The following is a 9,501-nucleotide window of genomic DNA, read 5'->3' as shown; positions in this document are numbered from 1 at the left end:
GAGAGCCTTATTTCATCTAACTCATTGATTTGCTGTAATCTATTAGTCTGGGCCTCATTTAAATTCAAACCCACCTCCTGCGCTGTTCTTAATATTTGAATTTCGAATTCAATTGGAAAGATGGGTTCTTTTCCAAATACTAATTGATATGGTGAATACCTGGTGGTGTTTCTCGATGTTATTCGATATGCCCACAAGGCTTCCAGCAATCTTGAAGCCCAATCGCGTCTGTGTGATGCAACTGTTTTTGTCAGTATTGCCTCAATTACCTTATTAGTGCTTTCTACTTGGCCATTTGCCTGTGGGTTGTAATTTTGTGCCGAATGTGGTAATTTTTTAATGTTGCAGCAATTTTATTACCTAAAAATTGCGGTCCCCCATCTGTAATTATCTCCCTCAGGAGGCCATGTCACACAAATAATTGAAAAATAAAATGTATTATAGAATCCTCTGTAGCTCTTGGAAGTGCCTCTGCTTCAACCCATTTGGTAACATACTTTGTTGCAACCAGTATGTATGTTTTCTGATTTGATGATGGGTTAATAGGACCAATAAAATTGAGTGCCCATCGCTCAAATGGCTCAATTACTAACTATGGGTTCAGAGGCATTTCATTAGATTGTCTAGGGCATCCCGCCCTCTGGTAGCTATCACAAGCTTGAACAAACTTTTTAGCATCTTTAAAAATAGTGGGCCAGTAATAGCCTATTTGTAAAACCTTGTGACCGGTCCTGCGGTCTGTAAAATGTCCGCCACACAACCCACCATGGCATGCTTTCAGAATGTCAAATATTTCATCTTCTCGGACGCATCTCCTGATGTGCATATCTACCCCTGTATGAAGTAAGTAGCCCCCAATCCAAGAGAATCGGGTACTGCACTGCACTATCTTTTTTCATTCATTAGGCATTAAATGCTTAGGTAATTTTCCTACTGCTAAGTAATTTGCAACGTCAACATACCATGGTGTTCTCACAGTAACAACAAACAAATGTTCCTCTGGAAATTGATCTTCGACTGCTGTTGTGTTCACTAGCTTTGGCATTCGTGAGAGAAAATTAGCTATAGGATTCTCTTTTCCAGGTCGATCATTAATTGTGATGTGAAATTCCTGCAAGAGAATCAACCATCTTGTTACTCTACCATTTGTAACTAGTTTATTTGCTAAATATTTTATGGCAGAGTGATCTGTATATAAAACTACAAGATACCCAGTTATATAATGTCTAAACTTATTTACAGCATGTATTACAGCTAAAAATTCTTTTTCAGTCACAATATAGTTTAATTCAGCAGGAGATAGATTCTTTCTAATATAGTAAATTCCATATGGCTTTTTATCTTCTTCTTACCCAAGAACTGCTCCAATTGTTGTGTCTAAAGCATTAGATGAAATTTGGAATGGCAAATCCTAATTTCGGCCCCTAAGCACTGAGGCTATTGATACAAGCTTTTTCAGATCCTCAAAAGCACAGTCACACTTATCTGTCCAAATGAAATCAAAATTCCCTGTCAGTGCATATAAAGGTGCAACAATTTGAGAAAAATGCTCTATAAATCTTCTATAATAACCAGAAAATCCCAGAAAACTGCGTACCTCTGTTTGTGTGGTAGGAGTAGGTATTAACAAAATTATCTAAATTTTAGTTGGATCTACCTGTATTCTAGCTACTGAGATATAATGACCTAAGATTAATCCTTCGGTCATCATCATATGACACTTTTCATGGCTCAAGCAGAGCCTGGTGGCAATACATCTTTGTAGCACTTTTTCCAGTGTTTATAATGCTGGCTCAAAATCATCTCCATAAGGTGTGAAATCATCCATATATACTCCGAGCCCTTCATTTATTAGATCTGAAAAAATGTTGAGGATGGCCCTCTGAAATGTGGCAGGAGCATTGCATAACCCAAAGGGTAAGACTCTGTAAGAAAACGTTCCCCAAGGACAGGTAAAAGTGGTTTTATCCTAATCTTCAGGGGCAATCTAAATCTGATTGTATCCACAGAAGCCATTTAAGAAAGAAAAGAATTTCTTTCCTGCTAATGTGTCTAATACCTGATCAATGAATGGAAGGGGAAAATGCTCTTTCTAGGTTTCTTTGTTCAATTCACTGTAGTATACACATATGTGCCACTTCTCATTCTTCTTTGGCACCACTACTAGTGGAGAGACCCACTTGCTATCAGATATTGGGTAAATAAAGTTTACATCCAAAAGTTTTTGTAATTCAGCTTTCACAATATCCTTAAGATGAGGGTTTAATCTCCATTGGGGTTGCTGAATGGTCTAGCATCCTTTTCTGTATAGATGTGGCGCGTACACAACTAGGGATCAATTCCTTTCATGTCTGGGTAATCCCATGCAAAAGCTTCCTTATATTTTCACAGTAGTTGGACCAGCTTTTCTTCTTGTTCAGCAGTCAAATTTTTGTTAATGTTCAAAGTTTTTCCGGGTTCAATTTCTATAGTTTCGTTGTTGTAAATAGAGGTGGTAGGTTTGATTGATCATGAGTGTCTTTCAAGGGATCTTCTTCTACATCATTATCAAATGTTTCCTCAATCATGTGAAATTGTAAATGGGATCTAGTTTCTGGTTGGTTAATGAAGTTGTTAATGATGTCGTCCGCTGTTTGGTCTTTAAATTCGAGGGCATCTTCAATGGTTAATGGTGATCTAACGTTTTCTGTCAGGTATGATACAGGTTTTTTCTTTGTTTTAATTATTGTGAGGCTTGGCTGGGCTGGAGGGTATAAGGCTAAATTATTGACATTACTCCCTCTTGTTGTAGTCATGTTGCCTTGTTGACAACTAATGTAAGCGTCAGCAGTTGCCAGCCAGGGTCTACCTAAAATCAAAGGGTGTCCATCTAGTCGGTTTTTGGGATGAATAATTAAAAATTCTGCAAGGTATTCCCAAGAGTCTACAGATACCATTACATCATGTAGTGTACCTTCTAGTCTGACTATCGATAGGATAGCCAACTCCAATAAGGTTGTGGTTGGGTCTAATGATGTAATGACAAGCTTTTGACAAGTGGTGGCTGTTAAAATATTGATTGCAACTCCTAAATCAACCAAGGCATTTGGGAAGGAGCATCCATTAATTTTCACCTTAACTATAAGATTCCCTGGGTCCTCATATTTTATAGGTGCTTCTCTTCCTGATTGTAAGTTAGATAGGGTGTCGACTACTTGGACAGTTGGGTTATTTGTTATTCTCCTCTTTGGCTTTTTTATACATAATTCTTTGATGGTTTTTGTGTAAATTGGGATATCTTGGATAGCTTGGAGGAATGGAATTTTTATACACAAATTTTTTAGTTCTCCCAGAAAATCAAACTCAAGATGTTCTATTGGGCAAGGTATGATTATTCGTTCTCGGAATGGAGGAGAAGAGGTGGTTGCTTGTTCATGAGTTTGTTGTCTAACTAAATTCTCTTCTTGTAGTGTTTGTTCTAAAGGTAACGAATTTTCAACTTGAGCATTTTTGTCTCCCTCTGTTTCTATTATGCTCCCATATCTTAATTGAATGTCATTGCACTCCCTTAACTCGGTTTCTAGTTCTGGTCCGTCGATTATTTGAATAGTTTGAACTGGTCTATTGTTGGGGTTCGGGTTGGGTTGGGCTGGGAGTTGCAATCTTAAGTTAGTCTAGGGATTTTGTTGCAATGTATAAGATGCTGGCAGTGTAGGTTGAGGGAGATGAATCATTCCAGTTGGCTGATTCATCTATCTTTTCTAGTTCAACTGCTAGGTTTGACTCTGAGAGGTGGAGGGTGACCATTGTGTTGGATATGCATTGTTTTTCCAAAATGGTGGACAGTAAGGAAAGTTCGTCCAATTGGTTTGATTTGTTTGATTTGGCCATGATGATATGGGAAATGGCTATTGTGACCAGCTAGGGAAAGGAGGTTGATTCTACCATATTCCATTGTATTGTTGAGCATTATATTGAGGAGGCTGAAAAGAAGAGGATGGATCAACGGGCATACCTATTTTTCATGGCTGCCACTGGTGGAGCTGATTGAGTAGGTAAACCGATTCTATTTCTTCTTCTACTTCCTTGTAAACTGATTTCAATCCCGGGAGTGAGGGGAAACTTTCTGTGGAGTGATCTTTCTTGCAGATGGCACAGCCTTGGACTGTATCCAGCGGGCACTCTTTGTGGTTGTGTTTCTTTCTGCATATGGGTAAGAATATTGCCAAATTTTTCTTTACTTCTGCTTGCTTTTGTTTAGCTTGCATGATGTTGAACTACATTGATAGAGTCCCTAGAATATCAGTTTTTAAATCTTCTAGTAGTATGTTGATTTCTGCATGGGTTATACCTCCACCAGGGATCTTACTATCCCTTGTGATCATGTCACGTTCTACTGGCTTTATTCTTGTGCTGCCTCTCAAACTCCTGATACATAAATCAATGATGTTAGCAAAATTTTCCTGATATATGTCATGTTTGCCCATAATGTTTACTGTTTCAACCCATTGTTCTTTCATCCCTTTAATTAATGTAGTTTTTAACACATTGTCAGGCAAGGGTAAAGATGCATAAGGATATCTTTGAAGATTGTATTGAAAGCATTCTATATATTCCTCTAGTGTTTCATTATGTCTTGATGTCATTTGAAATATTTCATCCTTTAATTCTCTGGACCTACAATAATCCTGATATTTCTGTAGAAAAGCACCTTTCATCTGATCACAGTCATCTATAACACCTCCACGTAGCCCCATAAACCATCGTAAAGCTGCTCCTTTTAATGTGGAGGGAAATAGTTTTAGTTTTTGGGGATTGGTGGTATAGTCATACCCCCGACATAATACATCAAATTCAAACAAAAATGCATCTAGATCTTTCGATGTTAGGCCATGGAATGTACGAATATGCTGAAGAGGAATGGCCTTCATAGGTGCATCAACTATAGTGTCCACAATGGGATATTGCAGTGTGGAGGTTTGAGGTGGTTGATGGTTCTGGGCCATTTGATCAAATATGTGCCAATATCCTTCTGGGATCTCTAGGGAGTTATTCTTAGGTTGACTATAAGGAGTAGGAATGGCCTTGACAGCACTTCCTTGATCTGGGCTAATGAGTGGTCCTTCCTGAACTATTATCTGGGGGGATTTTGGCTCTTCAGGTTCTTCTGTTTTGTTTTGGATGATCTTAATAGCACTCCCGTTATCTGGGCTGTTGAGTGTTAGAACTATTTCGAGAGGGGATTTCGACTCTTCTATTTCTCTTGTTTCTCCTCCTCCTTTGTGGAGATTACTAGAGTTTCCTTCTTGAAAAGAAATTGGGCGAGAATTCTCAATTTCTTGAAAAATTTGCTCAGTCTCTTCTGTTTTCTTGTGCACCTCAGCAAAGGCTACAGATGGCGAACTTGTGGCCCGAAGGGAGCCAGTAGTTTGTCTAGAAGTAACTTTTCTAGGGCCCACTGATGGCTGAGATGTGGCTTGCTTAATGATATCGTCTATGAAGGTTGATCGACCAAGAGTCATTGGTCCCTTGGCTTTATCAGGTTTGGGTAGCGGTTTTGGAGTATTTTCAAGTTTTTTCTTCTTAGTCATACACACAACTCAAATGTTTATTTCTACCCACAAAAAATTAACAAATCTGTTGGAAAGCGGCAGGGGGAGCAGGGCTATTACAAGCTTTGTACACAGGTTCTTACCTTCCTTTTTTAATACCCAATTATTTCCTAGCAGGCACTTATTAGATGCACACTACTCTCTGAAAGAAAAAAAATGGCTACACTCTCCCCCACAATGGCGCCAAAATGTTGAGGTATAAAAGGTGTCTTTTCAACTCCTATTTATCCTACATTAATTATCAATCTAGGAACGATTTACTATTTCAAGAGTGTACTCAGTCTGAGGCGGCAATTTAATCCAAGAGTAATGTTTTCCAATTTGTAGTACAGTGCTTCAAATACAAGAGTAAACAGATGCTTGAAATAAAACCTATTTTCATTTAAAAGAAATTCAATGCTCTGAAACTAAATCATTCACTCAGGAAATTAATAGCAACTACCAGTCAAGGATGTAGTAGCAATAACTCTTTCCTTTGTCAACTGATCAATATGAAATCAAACATAAACAAGATCCACAATCTAAGAACTTTGACAATAGTAGCCAATGTTCTTTATAGTTGTTGATCTCACACTCCACACTAAAGTGACTAATGAGAAATGATAACGAATTAAATCAAAAATGTTTCTACTGGAATAAATGTACTAACTGAAATGATGCTAAAAGGCAAAACTAGATACTTGCATAAAAGAAATGAACAGCCATTTTATCTAGTAGAAACGAACAACAATATCATTCAACAGAAATGAACAGCAATCGTATTTAATAGAAACAAACAACAATCTTATTTAATAGAAACAAACAACAATCTGCAATGAATAGCAAAGTCAGTTTACTGGAATGAACAGCGAAGCTTTATAATTGAAATGAACAACATAACAATATAGTTTCTCAAGATAATAATCTTATTATGATGAAAAGGAACGGCAACGCAATTCAGTTATAGTAAGACAATTCATAAACTCTGAAATGAAGAATAGTAAAGTAATGCGATTTTAATGAATGAAAACCAATCCAAACCATCACACAACTGCGATTGAAAGTAATGGTACAGATAGCAAGTCAATCCACAAAGGCCAGGACCTTAGCCGCTAGTGAAGCACCATCGAACTACTTCAGTATAAATGAATGGAACAACAACCGACTTATGTATTAATCATATGAAAATGTTACAGGAAATCGTACTCTATTTTAATCAACGAGAGTCGATAATCAAAGTAGGAATACAACAGTGAGTTTTGAATAACGATAATTGATAATCCATCCCTAATCTTTATGAGCATTGTCCCTTTTATAATGGACAGACGGATAAAACAAGGAATAATAGATAGACTATAAAACAGCGATCCCTCAAGAGCAAGAGATCTTGAGGGATATGATCCATCTTCTAACTCTAGTCAATCCCTTTGTCTTCTTGTGTTGATGCTGCAATTTTCCATTCTTATCCTTAACTGTGTGCTCCAATCTTGATCTGCTTGTCTGGATACGACTTCCTAGTGAAGGAACAACAATTACTTTGTTTTGTCTTTTCCTTCAAAATGGTAGTTTTCCATTTCTTCTATTTTCTGCATGGAAAAAGACAATAATTAACTAATTCAAAATAATCAATAACTCCCTAGTTTTCGCTATAATTCTTTGATATATTATCATTTGAGGAATAAAAGGAGTTATAATAAAAGGAAAAGATAAGGAAATAAATGGCAAATTCATACCTTTTCCATAGCTCAACACAGACCACGCTGAACAAGGAGTTCAATGGGCCTAAGTCTAAAGCTCAATCAATTCTGGGATTCAAGGAGATCATGATGAAGCCAGGAGAGACACCCTAGGATTTGGATTAGAGGTAAAGTGCACAATCCATGAACCCATCATGAATCTTAGGGATGGGTAGCACCGCGAATGGTTTGTGACTTCGCTCTTGCCTCATCTGAGGGTTGATTTACTGCAGCAAAAGATTGGGAACCAAGTGGATGCCCTGGAGATTGCAATGATATTATATGAGATGCCAACGTAGAATGTTATTTTGGGAGTTCAGCAGATTCACGCATAATTGCAAAACCTTTGCCTAGAGTTCCAAAATCTGAAGAAGGATAGAGCATTTCAGCTAGAGGTGCACGAAGAAGTTTGGTGCCTGAAATGCAAAAGCCAGGGGCATTATAAAGATCATTGCCCAGTCTTCGTGAATTATGTTGCGGCAGGAGGGTCAACACCTCTAAGGTCAGACGCTCAAACAGGGCCAAGTACAGGGCCCACGCTATGGTGTGTTATCTGTCAGGTTGTTGGAAAACATGTGACAGACAATTGTCACATGCTACAAAAATTTGTATAGACACCGCAACAGCTCTTCTGCAACTTTTGTCAATCTGTGGGTCATGATGAGTGTAAATGTCATAACTATGAGATAATGATGGATAGAACACCCTCATATAGGGTGTAGGTAGAGACATAGCCTCGAGATCAAGGATTTGGTGGAGCGCAAGGAGAATTTCAGGGGCATGGACGAGGCCGAGGTGGAGGAGGACCTGGTAGAGGTCAAGGATAAGTGATTTTCTACAACTATGGGGGACCAGGACACTACGCACAAGAATGCAAAAAACCAATACACCTGTCGTGTAGATATTCCACTCAATTTGACCATGCCATAGAAGACTTCCCTATGTTACTAGCTAAGATACGCGAAAAGGATGCACAACCTCAGCAACCTACTGTTGTTGGGAAAAGTATCCAATACGGAATGACCCTATCCCACTCTAAGGGTGATAGTTCCTTAGCAACAATCAAAGCAAAGCTATCTAAGATTACTTCTTTATGAGATGTAAAAGAGAGGAGAAAGAGATCCACTAACCGATGTCTTTCGCTAATGGTTGATCCAATCTTCTCTCCTTGCCGCTTGCCCCCAACTCCTTGCTCTTTCACTGGCCCAGCTACACCAAGATCCTGCAAAATGGCAAGAGAGGGAAACTACAAGAAGCATACATTCATAATTGATTCAAGGATTAGAATAAATCAAATACACAAGTATAACAATACACCATTAAGACACATGCATATAGAAGAACCTCAAATGCTTTATTAATGGAAGAAGTAAGGTTCAGGAAGTGATACAACCATAAGAGGCCCAATCCAGCATCACCTTCCCAGCAGAAAGAAATCTCCTCTTCACCTCCTTCAAAGAAAATCACCCAATAGTTCTAAACTCAAACCAACAGCAATTCTTTACATTCACAAGATTCCAGCCTCTGGATCTCATGGGAGAGAGATCCATATATAGGAGTTTGGAGAGAGGATGAGTCAGCCTGAGATGTGACTAGTGTCCTCTCCCACTCCAGTTCTTCTTCAGTTCTTGAGTCCACTTGGAGGTTCTTGCTTCCACTTGGAGATCTAGAACCTCTTACTCATCACCAGTCGAATTCTTTGATCCAAGTGTCATTTTGGAAGCTTCCTGGGCATTGACACTTTGAGGAATGAGTCTGCCACATGTCCAAACTCGCCTAGCGCAGGTAGCCTTCTTTGCAGTTGACATTCAACGCAGGTAGACAGTGGAGCAGTTGACATTCAGCGCAGATGCTCAGTGGAGCAGTTGACATGATCCAGAATTGCCTTGTTTTTGAGTGTTTTCAGGTGGAGAACTTTTGTTCAGTGCTGTGGTTTGCTAACCTTGTTCTCCTAGGGGTAGGAACAACATGTTTAGGGACTTTGGATCCCTTAAATTATGGACATTTCATGCTTCATGCTGTAAGGCACAAAAATGTCTATAACAGTTGCCCCCTAAAGTATGAGGTCGTTTATCGGGTGAAATGCTTTATCAGGAGGATCTGAAGTTCATTCAATCGCTGAGAGGTGACCTGTAATAAGATACAATACAATACATTATTTTTCATACTGCTTTCATGATCTAGCTGAGGCGGGC

This window comes from Pinus tabuliformis, chromosome 5_1 (genome assembly GCF_031772625.1).
Source record: "Pinus tabuliformis cultivar Carrire ecotype Pingquan chromosome 5_1, CPIR1, whole genome shotgun sequence".
Taxonomy (NCBI): domain Eukaryota; kingdom Viridiplantae; phylum Streptophyta; class Pinopsida; order Pinales; family Pinaceae; genus Pinus; species Pinus tabuliformis.
Note: the sequence above shows the minus strand (reverse complement) of the source record.